A 19036-nucleotide genomic window follows, 5' to 3' on the forward strand; every position below is an offset into this window, starting at 1 on the left:
GGACAGGTTGAGTGAGAGGACAGTGTAATGTGAAGGAATGTGAGGTTATCCAATTTGATGGGAAAAATTGCAAGGCAAATTATTATTTGAACATTGTTTTTCTTGTCCTTTGAAACATCTAATACAAGGAGAAGGCTCCAAGGTCATTCCCATCCTCAACAATGGTTTGTGGCTGAGCATTTGAGACTAGATTGAGGCTATTGCAACTGTGCTCAGCCAAAAGTATTGACTAGATGATCCACCCTGCCTTCCTCCTGAGGTCCCCATTATTGCAGGAGCGAGTCTTCAGCTAACTTAGTTAACTCCACATGATATAAAGAAGTGACTGAGAGCACTGGATACAGCAAATGCTATGGGACCAGCTAAACTCCTGCCGGTAGTGCTGAAAACTTGCACACAAAAACTCACTGTGTCTCCAAACCAATACAGTTACAAGCAATACACAAAATACTGGAAGAACTCAGTGGGTCAGATGGCACCTGTGGAGGGAGGCGGACAATTGACGTTTTGGGTCAAACAGTTACAATGTTGTGATTTTCTCAATGATGAGAAAAAGCAGACCAATCTAATCCAACTAATTCCTGATCAATCGGTTTCCTCTCAGTCATCGGCAAAGGGATGAAAGACATCACTGACAATTCTATTAAGTGGCACTTAGTAACCAACAGGTTGTTCAACAATGCCCAGTTTGGGTTTAATCAGAAGCACTTGGCTACAGACTTCATCATAACCTTGACCCAAACATGGACCAAAGATCTGAAATCTTGAAGTGAGGTGAGAGGGACTGCCATGGACCACGTGTGGTATCAAGCAACCCTAGCTGGTGATCCTTTCTCAATCAAAGAAAATGGACTATGGTTGTTAGAGGTTAATAAAGACCCAGAATATTACTGTAGGAGTTTCTCAGGATAGAGTCCTAGTCCAGCCGTCTTCAGTTTCTTCAACAATAACCTTCCTTCAGTCATAAGGTTAGAAGTGGGGATATTCACTGAGGATTACTCAGTGTTCAATTCCATTGTCATTTCTCAGCAAATAAAAAAAATATGCCTGCATGCAACAGGACCAAGATAATATTCAATAGACAGATGATATGTGACCAGTGCTGGGCAATGACTGTCTTCAAGAAATGGAGTCTCACCACCTATCTTTGAGAATCAAAGGCATTGCTATTACCAAGTGTCTCCCTATAAATATTGTTGGCAGCATCCCTTTGACAAGAAACAATCACATCAAAACTGTGCCTACAACCGTAGGCCTGAATCTGGGTATCTCATGGGTAGTGACAGCTCCTTACTTCACAAAGCCTTTCTACTATCTAAAAGGCAATAGTCAAGAACATGATGGAATTCTCCCTCCTTGCCTGGATGAGCATAATTCCAATAACAATAAAGAAGTTCAATGCCATCCAGTTCAAATAAACTCACTTGATATGTACAGCATCCACCAACTAACTATTCACTCTCACTATGGCCAGAACACCATGAGTGCAATATGTGCCGTGTACAATGTGTGTGCCAGGTCACACATCACTTTGAAGATATATAGCTGTTCTATCATCATTGCTGGGTGCAAATCCTAGAGCTCCCTACCCAGCAGTACTGTGGGAGTACCTTCACCAGGAAGATTGCAGGGGTCCTGAAGGTGGTTCATCAGAACCTTCTCAAGGGCATTTCAGGATAGACAATAACTACTACGCTTTTCTAGCAACATAATATCCCATAAATGAATTTAAGAAATCTTTATAGAAACCATGGGGTTGTCCTTTACCGGGACAGTCTTACCAGGGTTTATCAATAATAATAAGCAATTGGTTAGACCCAACTTTAATAGAGAGTGTAAAATGAAAAAAATTCTGTAAGAATTCAGCAAGTTGTAATTTTTTTTAGTTCTAATTCAGTCAGTTACCTCTGTTTTATCTGACCACAGGCCTTTCTTTCTGACTTCCAGCAGCCAGAGAAATTTGTTTTAGAGTTAGCGGAGAGTGTGCCTGCATTTAAAAACTAGTATGTTCAACCCTCCCCCATCCACCAACTTTTCAGCCTCAGTAGTAACCTAATGGTATTAATGCTTTGTTGAGTGTCTATAAAACAGAAGGATTAACTTGGATTGTACTGAATCCTCGATCTGCGAGAGGTGTGAGTGGAATTTATTAGTGTGGATCTGTACCAGGGAGAGGGTTAAGTGTGGAAGATTGTTGATACTGTGAACTTCAAAACAACGATGGGCTTTTAAAAGTCTTAACACTCAGTGCAGAGAGCCCAGGTGTTGGAAAAATCCCATGGGACAAAAAATTTTAATTAGAACTTACTCAAGAGTATAGCAAAATACAGTGACTGGGGTCACAAAAGCAAGAAATAATGATAATTGGGAAACTGGGAGTTTATTAAAGTTTACAAACCAACTGAGTCAAGAGCTACTGTACCATGATTATATTTGCTTACTTAGTCATTATTCAAAATAAATACTAGCCAATGACTTAAATGATGTAATTAAGATATGCACATTTAGCATAATTTTCAGAATAGAAATGTTGCAGTCAGCAGATACATGGTTGCACTCATAAGCAGCAAAGATGCAGAAGCTCCGTCTCAGATGAAAAACACCCGTGGTGTGTTGTACAGTTTCCACGCAACACATGCACTGGTTCACTGACATTATTAGTGAGGCTGCAGTGTTCGATTTGAGGAATTTCTAAATAGTTAACCATAAACCATGACACAATGTTAATGGAAAGATAATTGAAATGATCATTTCTATGTCAGAAAATGTTTTTTTTTCACTTTTAATTTCTTCCTTTGCTTGTCTTCACCTCCAATATTCTTCCCACTGTTTCTAAAGGCACTGTGGGCAATTTTCAATGCCCTCACCTGTCATTGATAGGACAGTAATCTCCTCAAAGTAGAGATAGCTACTGTTACTCCCAGTTAACACTGGCAGTATGGTGACTCTGTCTGGAATTAGATCTGCCATCGAGTGTCCTAGTAATTCAGGCGACAGACCCAGACACTCATGGGATTCCAATATTCATTTCAGGAGTCAAGCAGTGCAAGCTGCAATCAGTTCCATGGGCAACAAGAAAGAAGTATCCTTCCAAAGATAAGTAGTTCATTATTTCCTGTGATGGATATTCACTATCTAGGCTCAGGAAGGTTTTTGCTAAACTCAGCTTTTTAGCACAGCAGAAGAAACTGTCTAAGGTTCATAATGTTTATTGTTAGTCTCTAACTAGTACTATTTACCCATCCCCTTGAGAAACAATACTGTCCAGGCTCAGGAAGGACTTAACTGAGGCTGCAACATAATCAGAAGAAACAACATTGTCTATGTTAATCTAAGGCTCCTGCCATCTGACCTGATCAATGCAGTTATGAAAACATCACATGCAGATGAGGTCGTCACTAGATGACTGACAAAAAAAGTATAAATATCAGAAGGCAATAAGGGTGGGAAGGAGTTACAGAGATGAAGGCAGAGAGTCTACTCCTCAGCCTTGACCTGAGAAGGATGTCTTCCCAGAGCCTTCTTTCTGAGATGGACGACATGTTTGTTCTCAACTCATTGGTATGGTTTTCTAGTTTGTAAGAATTATACATGTTTAGAAATCCTTTGTAGAATTATAATCTCCGTTAGAAATTACACCTCAAAATAAATGTGCTCCATTTAAAATAAAATAAATGTGTCTAATCTGCTTCATTAGCTGGAAGTATCTCCTCCTTGGTTAGGAGGGAGGCCCCACTGCTTGAAATAGTGATTACTGACAGCTAAACCTCTTCAGAAAAGAGCTTAAAGTAGTTAATTAAATTAGTCTTTGAACTATAGATTAATGCAGTATAATCTCCCTGAAATGAGGGTACTGATAGAGACCTTTAACTATAAGACAAGGTCTTGGCTTAAGTTTAGAATTTAGAACGGGTACACTCAATATCATCACAGATGGCACCCAATGTGGGGCACATTTATTAAAACAAAGTATACATTGTTATTAATAGTTAGTATTAATTAGCAGTTGTCCAATTCAGAGCACACTCGATAACTGCTATGGTTCACCACCTGGTACTATAAATGGCTGACATCCTGGTTCCAGTAACTGCTCAGGCAAATGCTGATCGATATTATGAATGTGTTAATAGTATAGCAGAAGTATGGAATAATAGACTTCATACTCCTCAAATTGAGCATGATGGATGGAAAACACATAGAGGAAAACCATTTCCACACTTGTCCTCATGGAAGACTATCTATGAATTATTATTGACCCAACCATTAGTACAGGTGTTACACATTCTGGGACATACTGCAGGCTACTTACACAGCTATGGTAATAAGTTAGCCAAGGAACAAGCAAAATAAGCTGTCGGAATGGACCTTGCTATGGTAAGGGAGGGCAGGATTATGGTAGTAGCTAAAAAAATAACCAGGACGATGTTTTAAGAATGCTCCTAGATACTACTAAACCCAATCCCAAAGGATTTCCAACACAGTACAGATACAAGGCTGACGGTGAAGTAAGATTTGGGTACGCTGCCCTCAAAATGATAAGAAGCAAATACGTCCTGCTAATAAGTGAAAAGAACTAATTCGAGAAGTCCACCAAGGATTTGGACAAGCCACTCATGCAAAATTAGCCATGTTATACTTGTGACCCTTTATGTTCATTGATTGCAAGTGATTTGTTGCAAATTGTAAAGAATGTCTGGCCTATAATAAAGGAGCAGTCTCAAGACCACCTCCTAAGAGATAAATAAAGCCAAAGGCACCAATGCAGGTGTGGCAAATTGATTATATAGGCCCATTTCCAGCATGCCAAGGCAATCCACCTTATAGGAAACCAAATGAGCATATTCTTGTGATAGTTGATCTTTGTATGGGATATACGTGGTTAGTCCCCAGCACTTCTTGTAGTGAGACAGCTACCGTCACAGCACTCCAGAACTCAATATTCCCACATGCTGGCACTCCTACCTGTTTACATGCAGACTGAGGATCTTCCTTTATTGCTAAAGGCTTTCAAGCCATGTCTGAATAAGCAGGAATACAAGTGGAGTGCAGCACTCCATTCCACCTGCAATCAAGTGGGGCGGTGGAGAGAAGGAGTCAGGAGATTAAAAAAGGCCTAGCAAAACTGGTCTACTCTAGAGGTCAAAAGTGGGCTACACTTGTCTCTGAAGTGCAGCTATCTGTAAACAATATGCCACTAGCAAAAATAATGGTACATAAGCATGTTACACCTTATTTCTTAATGTATAATGTCCAGTTGCATACACCCCTAATTGCTAAATCAGGCCAACCATCACCTACACCAGATTCAATTCTACTAAAGGAGTTGAGAGAGTTTATGGGGATTCCTGAAACGATAAAAGAACCTGACAAGAAAGTATGGATACCAAAAATAGGTGATTGGATTCAAAGAAAGAAATTCCACAAGACCTGGGGCGACATGGTAGCATAGCGGTTAGCACAACACTATTACAGTGCCAGCGATCGGGGTTCAATTCCCACTGCTGTCTGTAAGCAGTTTGTACATTTTCCCCATGATTGCGTGGGATTCCTCCGGGTGCTCTGGTTTCCTCCCACATTCCAAAGACATACGGGTAGGTTAACATGGGTGTAATTGGGCGGCGTGGGCTCATTGGGCCGGAAGGGCCTGTTACCGTACTGTATAAATAAAGTTTTAAAATAAAGTTTAAAAAAAATTCTGATTCTAGTTTCCACCCAAAATGGAAACCTCCTTGTCTCGTTACACAGGTTATCAATGATAGGACTATGGTAATCGAGATCATTTGGGGAAACAGGACTGTAAGTAAGTTTCCATAGACAATATTAAACTTACCCCAGCAGCACTTATACCTTCAAAATGAGTTGAAACCCCTATACTAAATTGATGCATGCATCCACTATGGAAACCTCACATCCTGACAGAACATAGGTAAAGTGGACTGAGAAGATAAGCCACGTGCTTAAATCTAGAAAGAAATGTAAGGACTCCCTTTCACTTGAGGACGATCTCCTCGATACATTGCCTAGGAATGACACACCTAAGAAGGGTTGTTGTTTTAGGAATAAGAAAGGTTCATCTTCAACCCTGGAAGAATGAAGAGCAGGAACCACCCTTATCACATCATACTTGCTCCTCTCCTTTTCCTGATTCTGATCACAATTATTACCTATGGATATGCATGTTTCTCGACTCATCTTGTGAGGGATCTTGATGTATCCATTGCTGAAAATTGATCTAACAACACAATCTTGAGAAAAGATGTGTCAACAAACATTTTCTATTCACCCCTTTGGATATTGCAAATATACTTTTTAACATGGGTAACCTTCTGTATAATATGGTTTTTAAGACTTCACATATTGTACTTTGTTAATATATTACTCACCGCTAATGATGGCATTATACCCTCATGGTTTACCCCTTTGACATTGATATTCATTTATAAGACATTTATTATTATGTCTTACTATATCATGTGCTTCATCCTTTACAATCGTAAAAGAAGATTTTACCTGAAAAAGAAGATAGTGTAACTGGAACGCGATGCGTTCCCGAAAGGAAAACTCGGAGATGTTGTGGCTGAATCAGAGCACACTTTACTCAGTGAAGCAAAACGCGCACGCGTGCAAAGATACCCAAGAGCCTCTCTGGCGGACGTGACGTCAGGATCCCGGCGGAAGGCCCGCCCCGCCCCACAGTTAGCTCGCGACGCACTACCGCGCGTCCGCCCACGACCGCCGATGGTGGTTCGAGTCCCATAAGTACGGGCCGCTACACCACCCCCCCCCCCCCCCCCCCCAGAAGCATCCATCAGGGGTGTGGGACCCCCAGTCCGTGTGTCCCTCTTGGGTGGCCTGCCCCTTCGGCGCGGTGAGGGTACCTTCACCGGCTGTTCAATGTCCAAATGCGCTGGTTTGAGGCAGTCCACCGTAAAAGTCTCTTCACGGCCACCCACCTCCACGACACACGTAGATCCATTGTGTTGGAGCACCCTGAAGGGTCCCTCGTACGGCCTCTGCAGCGTTGACTTGTGCATGCCCCTGCGGATGAAAACGTACTCACAGTCCCGGAGGTCCTTAGGGATAAAGTACAGTGTAGTGCCATATCTGGAGGTGGGAACTGGTGCCAGGGTCCCTACCTTGTCCCGTAGCCTCGTCAGCACTTCCGCTGGCATCTCTGCTGGACCTTGGGCCTCTGGCACGATCTCGCCTGGGACCATCAGGGGAGTGCCGTAGACCAACTACGCCAAGGAGGTGCCCAGGTCCTCCTTGGGGGCCGTGCGGATGCCCAGTAAAACCCAGGGGAGCTTGTCTGGCCAGTTGGGACCCCTGAGGCGCGCCACCAGGGCTGATTTGAGATGCCTGTGGAACCGCTCAACCAAACCACTGGACTGGGGATGGTACACCGTGGTGTGATGTAACCGGGTGCCCAAGAGCTGCGCCAGTGCTATCCACAGGCCTGATGTGAACTGTGCCCCTCTGTCGGAGGTGATGTCCACCGGGAGTCCGAGCCTGGCGATCCAGTTTGCGATGAGCATCCTGGCACAGGATTTGGTGGACGTATCTGTTAGCGGCACGGCCTCTGGCCATCTGGTGAACCTGTTGACCATGGTAAAGATATACCTGGTGCCCCAGGAGTTAGGCAGGGGGCAGACAATGTCCACGTGGATGTGCTGAAACCTCCCGAGTGTCGGCTGGAACTGCTGGAGGGGGGCCTTCACGTGCCGCTGGACTTTGGCGGTCTGGCAGTGTACGCAGGTCCTGGCCCAGTGTCCGACCTGCTTGCACAAACCGTGCCAAACGAATTTGTCCGCTACCAATTTAATAGACGCCCGGATGGACGGGTGGGCCAGGCCATGTAGCGTGTCGAAAACCCGTCGCCTCCATGCTGCTGGTACCACAGGCCGGGTCTTCCGGTAGACATGTCACACAGGAGCCAAACCGCAGTTGGGCCGAAGGGGACATCCTCCAATTGGAGTCCCGAAACGGCGGTGCGGTAGGCCGGGATCTCTGTGTCCGCCTGTTGCGCCTGTGCCATCGCAGTGTAGTCGACCCTTGAGGATGAGGTGGTCACTGAGTGGATGTGGGGGCGGGACAGCATGTCGGCAACCACGTTGTTCTTCCCTGCGCTGTGCCTGACATCCGTGGTGAACTCCGAAATAAAGGAGAGGTGCCTCTGCTGCCAAGCCAACCATGGGTCCGATACTTCTGCAAGGGCGAAGGTGAGGAGCTTGTGGTCTGTATATACGGTGAAATCCCTTTCTTTGAGGAAATACCAGAAGTGCCGGATAGCCAGGTAGAGTGCTAACAACTTCCTGTCGAAAGCGCTGTACTTAACCTCCGGTGGTCGCAGGTGTCGGCTGAAAAAGGCGAGCGGTCGCCACTGGCCCTCAACGAGCTGCTCCAGGACTCCGCCAACCGCCGTGTCGGAAGTGTCGACTGTGAGCGCCGTGGGCATGTTGATTCTCAGGTGTACCAGGAGGGTCATTTTCGCCGATGCTTCTTTGGTCCGCTCGAAAGCCTCTGTGGACTCCGCGTCCCATGCCACCCCTTTGGCTTTGCCGGCCATCCGACCGAACAAGGGCCTCATGATGCCCACTGCCGCCGGCACGATCCGATGATAGAAATTTACCATCCCCATAAACTCTTGCAGGCCCTTGACTGTGCTGGGTCTGGGGAACTGGCGGATGGCCTGGACTTTGTCCGGTAGTGGGGCTGCACCATGCTGGCTGACCCTGTGGCCCAAGAAGTCGATTTCCGTCAGCCCGAATTGGCACCACCAGGTTAATTGCCAGTCTGTGGTTACTCAGGCGCTGGCAGAGTTGGCGCAAATGTGCCATGTGCTCTTGGAGTGACTTGCTGGCCACCAGGATATCGTCTAGGTAGATGAAGACAAAATCCAGGCCTCGCCCTACTGAGTCCATAAGCCTCTGGAAAGTCTGGGCTGCATTCTTGAGGCCAAAAGGCATCCTTAGGAATTCTAACAACCCGAAGGGGCTGATGAGGGCTGTCTTGGGCACATTTTCGGGGTGTACAGGGATCTGATGGTACCCCCAGACCAGGTCGATTTTCGAAAAGATGGTTGCCCCTTGCAAGTTCACCGTGAAGTCTTGGATGTGAGGCACCGGGTATCGGTCGGCAGTTGTGGCATCATTGAGTCCCCTGTAGTCCCTGTAGGGTCTCCACCCTCCTGCGGACTTGGGTACCATGTGTAGCAGAGATGACCACGGGCTGTCCGAGCGATGGATGATCCCCATCTCCTTCATCTTCTGAAACTCTTCCTTGGCGAGGTGGAGCTTGTCGGGTGGGAGCCTACGGGCTCGGGCGTGCAGCGGTGGTCCCTGTGTAGGAACGTGGTGCTGCACACCATGCTTGGGACCAGTAGTGGACAACTGAGGGATGATGGAGGGGAAATCCGTCAGCACCCTGGTAAACTCATCGCCCGAAAGTGTGACTGAGTCCAGGTGGAGGGCTGGGAAGTGGGCTTCTCTGAGCTGGAAGGTCTGGAAGGTCTTTGCGTGGACCAAACGCCGGCCCTTCAGGTCGACCAGGAGGCGGCTGACCCGTAGGAAATCCGCCCGAAGTAACAGCCACGTACCACTGCTACCTGAAGGTCCAGGTGAAGGATCTGGGTCCGAAACGCAGCGGGATGGTGCGCATGCCATATGTTCGGATGGTGGTGCCATTTGCTGTGGTGAGGTCGGGGCCTAAGGCCGCGTTACGGTGTTCATGTCGGAGGGGGGAGGAATGCTGATTTCAGCCCCGGTGTTCACCAGGAAACGTCGCCAGGATTGTCGGTCCCAGAGGAATAGGAGGCTGTCGCAATGGCCAGCCGTTGAAGCCACTAGTGACGGCCAACCCCGGTGTTTCCCGGGAAGGCACACGGTGGGCGGCAGCGGCGCACGTTTGACCCCCATCTCTGATGGTAAAAGCACCATCGGTCCAAACCTTCATCCTTGTCTCCAGCGGGTCTCGGTGGCTTCGGTTGTGGGGTTTTGGCCTTGGGCTGCGTGGTCGTGGTTAGGTAGATGGAAGCCACTCCCCGCTGCTTACTCTGCCACAAAATGTCCGCCCTGGCCGCAAGTCCGCGTGGGTCACTGAAATCCTTACCTGCGAGGAGGAGGTGAATGTCCTCCGGCACTTGCTCGAGGAATAACTGCTCCAATAAGACGCACGGCTTATGGCCATCCATGAGTGCCAGCATGTCGTTCATCAGCTCGGATGGCTTGTGGTCGCCCAGGCCATTCATGTGCAGAAGTCGCGCGGCTCGTTTGCAGCGGGAGAGTCCGAAAGTACGGATTAGGAGCGCCTTGATGCTAGTGTACCTGTCCTCCGTTGGTGGTTGGTGCAGGAAGTCGATGATCCGGCCTGCCACGTCTTGGTCGAGCACGCTGACCACGTAGTGATGCTGTATGACGTCGGCTGTAATGTTTCTGATGCTGAACTGGGCCTCAGCCTGTTCAAACCAGACGTGGGGCTGAGCAACCCAGAAAGTCGGGAGCTCGAGTGAGACTGCGTTGTGCGAGTCATTGGAATTCACGTAGTGGGTTCCAGATGCTGTCTGGAAGCGTCAGGGTCACCAAGTGTAGCCGGAACCCGACGTGTTCCCGAAAGGAAAACTCGGAGACGTTGTGGCTGAATTGGAGCACACTTTACTCAGTGAAGCAAAACACACATGCGTGCAAAGATACCCGAGAACCTCTCCGGCGGACGTGACGTCAGGATCCCACCGGAAGGCCAGCCCTGCGGTTAGCTCACGACGCGCTGCCGCACGGCCGCCGATCGCAGTTCGAGTCCTGTAAATACAGGCTGCTACAATAGCAATACACTGCCTAACGAAAAATGAATCAGTGGTTTTGCTTATATGACTTATTTTCAGAAAATTCAAACAATGAATCTTGTGTAACATCCAAGGAAATATGAACACACCTGTGAAAAGAAATGGACCACCTTCATTTTAGCCCAAGACATCACCAGCTGATGAGAAGAAGTAATGATACAAAAATATGCTGACCGAAGGCTGAACTATTTCAAAGTTGAAATATGCAAGACCTGTTTCTGAAGAAGAAGAAGAAACATTCAAACGAACTAAAATGGACTCATTATATGACAATGTTTTGTGTTGTTGTCATGCGTTTACAGAATGAATGACGATTAAAGCTCTGCTAAGAATCTATGGATATGTGCAACTGAGATCAAGGAAGTGAACACTTAAACAATTTATGATCACACAGAAACCCTTCTATCGAGAGGTACTCATTAAGTCCCTTGAGCACCCTATCAAGAAAAGCTCCTCTAGTATCAGTAGCCTAGTTGATGGAGTGAGAGTCTGCTCCCAGGAGGAACCTTGGCAGGAGACTGATCTCGAAACTAGTTTCAGCAAAGACTAGCTGGGCTAGAAACCTTCACCTAGCAAGAGGGGGTATGGTGCATATTCACTATTCAGGCTCAGGAGGCTTTTTGATAAATTCAGATAAGTAAATAAGTCTTTGAATTATAAGTTGATACAGTATAATCTCCCTAAAGTAAGGGTACTGATAGAAACCTATAACTATAAGACTTAAGGTCTTGGCTTAAGTTTATGACTCTAGAATGAGTACACTCAATATCATCACATTCTGTGGAAGTTTGAGGGTTGCGACTCTGAACGCAAATTACGTTCTGCTAGCCTGATCTCCAGTGTTTAGCTGAAACTTAACTGACAAATTTAAATGTGTCACTTAGGCTTGAAGTGACAGGGACCTCTTTGACACGAGGGTAAGTGGCTATCAAACACCACCAGTAGAAATGAGCTACTTTTTCCTGAATTTATTGATTGGATGTAGGCATTGCTGCCATTCACCCTTTATTATCTATCTCTGATTGCTCCCTTGGCCACTTCAGTGGAGCACTTAGATGTCTATCACAATGGTGGGTTTGCAGTCACATATAATCCAGAGCAGATAAGGATGACAGATTTCCTCCCCTGAAGGGCATTAATGAACCAGATGTGGTTTTACAACAATTTTGTTGCTTTATGATTACCATTACTGATAGAAGCTTCTTATTCCAGATTTATTTAGTTGTTTATATTTGAAATTTCCCAGCTGTCACATTGGAATTTGAACTTGCACCTGTGGATCAATAATTCAGGACTCTGAATACCAGGCCAGTAACTTAATCACTCCAGCGTCGTACCCTTCAAATCTCAGTGGCATAATCTCACATGCAGCTCAGTAAGTCATCAGATCTTTCCAGGTGAGCTTTTTACTCCCTTTTTTTAGCTTTATCACCCTCTGTACACTTCATCTCCAGCCTCCTGTGAAGGACTTGGATTCTAACGCAATGGTTAGGTGTGGTCGGGTAGGTTTTCTAGTGCCCAAAATCAGCACAATCTTTAATTTCACTTGCCACACAGGTCGATATGGTTGTTAAGAAGGTGTATGGAGTGTTGGCCTTCATTAGTCGGGGTACTGAGTTCAAGAACCATGAGGCGATGTTGCAGTTCTATAGAATTCTGGTCAGACCACACTTGGAGTATTGTGTTCAGTTCTGGTTGCCTCATTATAGAAGGGATGTGGAAGCTTTAGAGAGGGTGCAGAGGAGATTTACCAGGATGTTGCCTGGATTGAAGAGCATGTCTCATGAGGATAGGTTGAGCGAACTAGGGCTTTTCTCTTTGGAGAGGAGGACGAGAGGAGACTTGATGGAGGTGTACAAGATGATAAGAGGCAAAGATCAAGTGGACAGTCAGACACTTTTTCCCAGTGCTACAGTAGCTAACACGAGGGGACATAATTTTAAGATGATTGGAGGAAGGTATAAGGGGGATGTCAGGGGTAAGTTTTTTACACAGAGAGTGGTGGGTGCATGGAACACACTGCCTGCAGAGGTTGTGGGGGCAGATACATTAGGGTCATTTAAGAGACTCTTAGATAGACACATGGAAGATAGAAAAATAGGAGGCTATGTGGGAGGGAAGGGTTAGATAGATCTTAGAGAGGATAAAATGTTGGCAAAACATTGTGGGCCAAAGGGCCTGTACTGAGCTGTAAAGTTCTATGTTCTATGTTCTTGCTTCAGAGATCAGTCATATATCACACAACACAATATTATGACTCTTTCTCCTGTGACTTCAACAATCAGGATGTTTTGTTTTATATTCCTTCAAGGCATACAGGCTTCGCAGACTGAGACAGCAATTAATTGCCCATTCCTATTTACCCTTGGGAAAGTCATGGTGAGCTACCTGTTTGAACTGCTGCAGTCCTTGAAGTGTGGGTGTGGCCACAATGCTGTTAGGGATAGAGTTCCAGGATCTTGACCCACCGACAGTGAAAGAACAGCGATATATTTCCAAGACAGAGCAGTTTGTGGCTTGGAGGGCAACTTCCAGGAGGTGATGTTCCCATGTTTTTGCTGCCCTTGTCCTTCTAGCTGGTGGAGCACATGGATTTGGAAGATGCTGTCTAAGGAGTCTTTGTGAGTTACTGCAGTGCATCCTGCTGCTACTGTGCATAGGTGGTAGTGGAAGTGAATGGTTGTGGATGGGGTGCCTATCTATGTATAACACCCCCATATTCCCCACCCACTGCCTATCAGTGCTCCAGGGGGATGTGGGAGTCTCATGGTAGAAATTCAGGCACCAAGATCAATACAACCAACTTATGGCCAATTTATGGTCGACAAATCTTTTTGACCATAGTGATCCAAGGATTAAATTGGTGACTTCCTGCCAGAAACACCAAAATTCAGTCCTATTCAGCGTCATATGCTCAGCGATATTAGGTGACCTGTCTGGCTCAAGGGAAAATACAAAGTGCTAGAAGAACTCAGCAGGTCAGGCATCACCTGTGGAGGCAAAGAAATGGTCAACGTTTCAAGTCAAGACCCTGCATCAGCAGCGAGAGTGCAGAGGGAGATAGCCAGTGTCTAGAAGTGAGACTCTGGTAGATGACTGGTGGAACCTGAATGTGGCAAAAAAATGAGTAGATGGAGTCAGTTGGGGGGGGGGGGGGGGGAGGGGGATAGGAAGTGTTCAGATAGACGCTGGTAGGTGATAGGTGGAAGCAGATAAGGAAAAAAGAAGGCAGATAGAGCTGGTTGGGGGAGGAAGAAGGGTAGAGGCTGATGGATGATAGGTGGAATCAGATAAGAGAGGGATTTTAGGCAGATGGAACCAGGTGGGGATAGGAAAGGTGAACCAAGGGAGATTAAATGCAGGTCAATAGGAATATGGGCGATGGGCAGATGGAGTCCAGTGGGAGAGGGTGAACCTTGTTAATGGTGGGGCGGGGGGGGGGTGGTGGGGGGAAGGAGTGTGGAGGGGGAAGAGTTGGAAAAGGTGAGCAAAGAGAAAGAAACCCAGGGTGGACTGATGGGAGTGGGTTACCTGAAATTGGAAAGTTCAATGCTCATACTAGTGGGCTGTAGGCTACTCAAGTGGAATACAAGATGCTGTTCTTTAGTTTTCATTTGGCCTCACTGTGGCAGTGGAAAATGCCAAGGACAGACAGGTTGGTGTGAGAATGGGAAGGGGAGTTGAAATGACATGCAACCAAAAGCTCGAGATGGCTTTTGTGGACATAACATGGGTGAATTACAAAGCGGTCACCTCGTCTATGCTTGACCTCACCAATGTAGAGGATGCCGCATTGCAAGCACCTGATGCAATAGATATGCGGCTGGAGGAGGTACACGTGAATCTATAACTCACCTTGAAGGGCTGTTTGAATCTCCGGATGGTGGTGAGGGACGAGATGTAGGGTCAAGTGTCGCACCTCCAACAGTTGCAGTGGAAAGGGCCAGAGGATGGGGAGACATGGTTGGGAGAGAATGGATGGACCATGGAGTCAGAGAGAGAGTTTTCCTTACGGAAAGCGAGGGTGGCGGGTAGGCAGGGAGGAAAGAGTGTCTGGTGGTGGGATCCCATTGGACTGGTGGAAATGGCAAACGTAGATGTTCTGGATGAGGAAGCTATCACCTACCAGCCTCTGTCTCACCCCTCCCTCCCACATCTATATAGTGGCCATCTTCCCTCAGCACTCAATCCTGATGCAAGGTCCTGCCGCAATACGTTGACCATCCCTTTGCCTCCACAGATGCTGCCTGACCCACTGAGTTCTTCCAGCAATTTTTTAAAATCCGGATTCCAGCATCTGCAGTTTCATGTGGCTCAAGGAAAGGCAGGTTCAGGTGCAGTGAGGCTCCTGGAGTAGCAGTGAACCAGGAGTGCTAAAACCCATGGTGGCTTTAATGAAAGCAAAGTGCTGTGGATGCTGGGAATCCTCAGCATGTCAAGCAGAGCCTGTGAAGAGAAAAATGATGCTAATGTTTCAGATCAAAGGCTGTTCATCAAAATGCAAACAGCCACACTGTCAGCAGAGCGGGTCCAGAAAGTAATTTTCAACAGCACTATACTTCCCTACACACTGAAGTGTTAAATTGTAAAATTTACCATATGTAAATGTGGCAATGGATGCTTCGTGTCTTTATATCCTCAGTTAACTTCTTTTCAAAATCACTTGTTTGTAGACCTGCCCTTTTGAAGGAATCAATCAACATTATTATCATTGAATTTCTTCTGACCTTTAATCCTGCTTAATCTGCTTTTTTTTAAATAAAAGTTGTACCTGAATTCCCAGCCTTAAACTCAATAACTTTCTTACCTCTGCATTTTCCAAACTGTCTTGTACTTTGAAGACCTATATGACAAAGCTGCTTTCACCAAAGTATAAATGCAATCTGTTGTGCTTTACTCAAAATCAATGGTTTTCATTTTCTTTCCTCTTTAGGAGGGGAAATTGACTGCAAGATATTGGCATGCTCCTGTGGATCCCAACTAGCATTAAAACATTTGTGGGGACCACCTGCAAAGATTGGCCTAGTCCCAGGAACCCCCTGCAAATATTGGCACATTGCTGGGGACCTCCTGAATTCACTGGCACACTCCCGGACCTCCTGCAATTATTGATGTAGTTCCAGAGACCACCACTAAATATAGGCAAAAGGGATCTCTTCCCACATCCCATCATGATTCTGAAAGATGGTGTCAGCTACACAGAGGAATATGGCACTTTACAGACAATGTTTCTTTTTTGTAAGAAGACAGCAAAAGAAATAACCTACAAGTGAATCACCAAGAATTGAAATTTCTAATGGCCTTGCAGCTGCCTAAGATGCCCCTGCAGGGATCCCAGTTTGAAAACATCTGTTCAAAATTGAAAAAAAATTCAAAGCAAAAAAAAAATACACAAGAAATTCATGCTTCAGCACCTTGTATGCATGTGTGGTAACTTGCCTTTACCAAAGGTACTTGGTAAAATAAATTTCTTCACTTTTCTTGCGTCTGATGGAATGGTAAACTTTCTTAATTCTTGATCTCAAACCTGTCCATGTATTGGAGTGTGCTACAGACGGTCATCCAGGAGGTGGGTTACCTAGTCATGTATAAAGAGCTGGCTGGGTTTCCCAGACCACCAGAAATCAGGAATCTCAAGGGAAGCAGGGTCAACTTTGGGGAAGGCTAAGAATCCTTGCAGCTGTTGAGCCAGGCGGAAAAGGAGATCTGATTTTCAGCTAATCAAAATTCACTTCTTCCCTTGTGTGTGCCATTTCAGAATCAGAATCAGATTTATTATCACTGACTTATATATTGTAAAATTTGTTGGTTTGCGGCAGCAGTACAGTGAAAAGACATAAAATTACTATAAATTACAAAATAAATAAATAGTGCAAAAAATAGGAATAACGGGATAGAGTTCATGGACCTTACAGAAATCTGATGGCGGAGGGGAAGAAGCCATTTCTAAATCATTGAGTATGGGTCTTCAGGCTCCTGTACCTCCTCCCCAATAGTAGTAATGAGAAGAGGGCATGACCCGGATGTTGGGGGTCCTCCATAATGGATGCCACCTTCCTGAGGCACTACCTCTTGAAGATGTCCTCAATGGTGGGGAAACCTGTGCCCGTGATGGAACTGGCTGAGTCTACAATGTTCTGCAGCCTCTTGCAATTCTGTGCATTGGAGCCTCCATACCAGGCTGTGATGCAACCAATCAGAATGCTCTCCACCGTTCATCTGTAGAAACTTGGAAGAGTTTTTGGTGACATACCAGATCTCCTCAAACTCATAACGGAGTAGAGCCACTGGCATGCCTTCTTCATGATTGCATCAATATGTTGGGCCCAAGGTAGATCCTCTGAGATGTTGACACACAATAACTTGAAGCTACACAGTCTTTCCACTGCTAACCCCTCATGAGGACTTGTGTGCATTCTCCAGAGTAGTTCAAGAGAGTGGAATAAATGCAATGCACATTTTAGCATTCTCATGGAGGGTCATCATATTCCCAGCACTAAGTGCACATGCGTTACAAATTGACAAGGATGTGAAGAACAGGTCACACATGAAAGGGAAAAAAAGCAGAATCAAGACAGAAGAGCTGATAGTGTTGGTGACTACAGAGACAGTTTGGAACACAAGTGACAACGCAGTGGCCAGCACGGTTAGGCACCGGACAGAAGACTGATCAAGCCTCTGCATGAGCAGGGGTGACACTGTGGCTTGAGAGCCTCCAGAATGAATGGCTTGGACAAGAACTGCCGCAATCTTGAGGAGAAGAACTCAGCCATGCATACTGCAGCTGGCAGAGTGGTAATTTAGGTGAAGTACACTGGGACAGGTCAAGGCAAGAAGACATCAAGAGGATATCAACATACTATTGAAGCTAGTGAGAACAAGAAAGAGCTGGACTAATATGGCATGCACACCACCAAGGATAAATTCTAAATCAGTTCATTTAAGTACCGCTGATAAATGGTACAGTAAACGTGAAAATGTGAAAAAGGTGTAGTTTTGAAAACTTGTAACGAGTCAAAGAGAGATAGAGCGTGGAAACAGACCCTTCAGCCCACAGTGTCCATGCCAACCACCAGCCACACATATCACTAATCCTACATTAATCCCCTTTTTTATTGTACCCACATTCTCATCCACTCCCCCCAGATTCTACCGCTCACCTACTCACTATGGATAATTTTCAGTGTTCAGTTAAAGAAAACCTACCAATCCACATGACTTTGGGACGTGGAAGAAAATCGGAGTACCCAGCGGAAATCAACACGATCACAGGGAGAACGTGCAAACTCCACACAGGCAGCACCCAAGGTTAGGATTGAACCTGGGTCTCTGGCACTGTGAGACAGTGGGTCTACCAGCTGCGCCACCATGCCACCTAGTTTAGGCCTGATAAAATGTTTAAGGTATAACAACAGTCAGTGTATAAATCTACAAACGGTTGTACCTGATTACAGTAACTGACCAACACCGATGGACAAAGATTGACTGAGAAAATTTAAACTAGACTGGAAAATGATGTTCAGCATGGATGCTTCAAAATCATGCAGTCAGAGGTTCCCACCTGCTTCAAAAGGGCATCAAGCATACTGGTGCCCAAGAAGAGCAGGGTGAGCTGCCTCAACGACTATCACCCAGTAGCACTCACATCTACTGTGATGAACTGTTTTGAGAGGTTGGTCATGGCTAGAATTAACTTCTGCCTGAGCAAAGACCTGGACCTGCTGCAACTGGCCTACTGCCACAACAGGTCTACAGTGGATGCAATCTCATTGGCTCTTCACTTGGGCTTGGAACACCTAGACAACAGCAATGCATACATCAGACTGCTGTTTATCGATTACAGCTCAGCATTCAACACCATCATCCCTCAACAAGCTTCAAAAGCTGGACCTCTGTACCTCCCTCTGCAACTGGATCCTTGACTTCCTTATTGGGAAACCACAGTCAGTGCGGATCAGTAATAACATCTCCTCCTCACTGACAATCAACATAGGTGCACCTCAAGGATGTGTGCTTAGCCCACTGCTCTACTATCTCTACACTCATGACTGTGCGGCTAGGCACAGCTCAAACACCATCTATAAATTTGCTGATGACACCACTGTTGTTGGCAGAATCTCAGATGGCAATGAGGAAGCGTACAGGAGTAAGGTCGATCGACTGGTTGAGTGGTGTTGGAACAACAACCTCACACTGAAT

This window comes from Pristis pectinata, chromosome 2, assembly GCF_009764475.1.
Source record: "Pristis pectinata isolate sPriPec2 chromosome 2, sPriPec2.1.pri, whole genome shotgun sequence".
NCBI classification, from domain to species: domain Eukaryota; kingdom Metazoa; phylum Chordata; class Chondrichthyes; order Rhinopristiformes; family Pristidae; genus Pristis; species Pristis pectinata.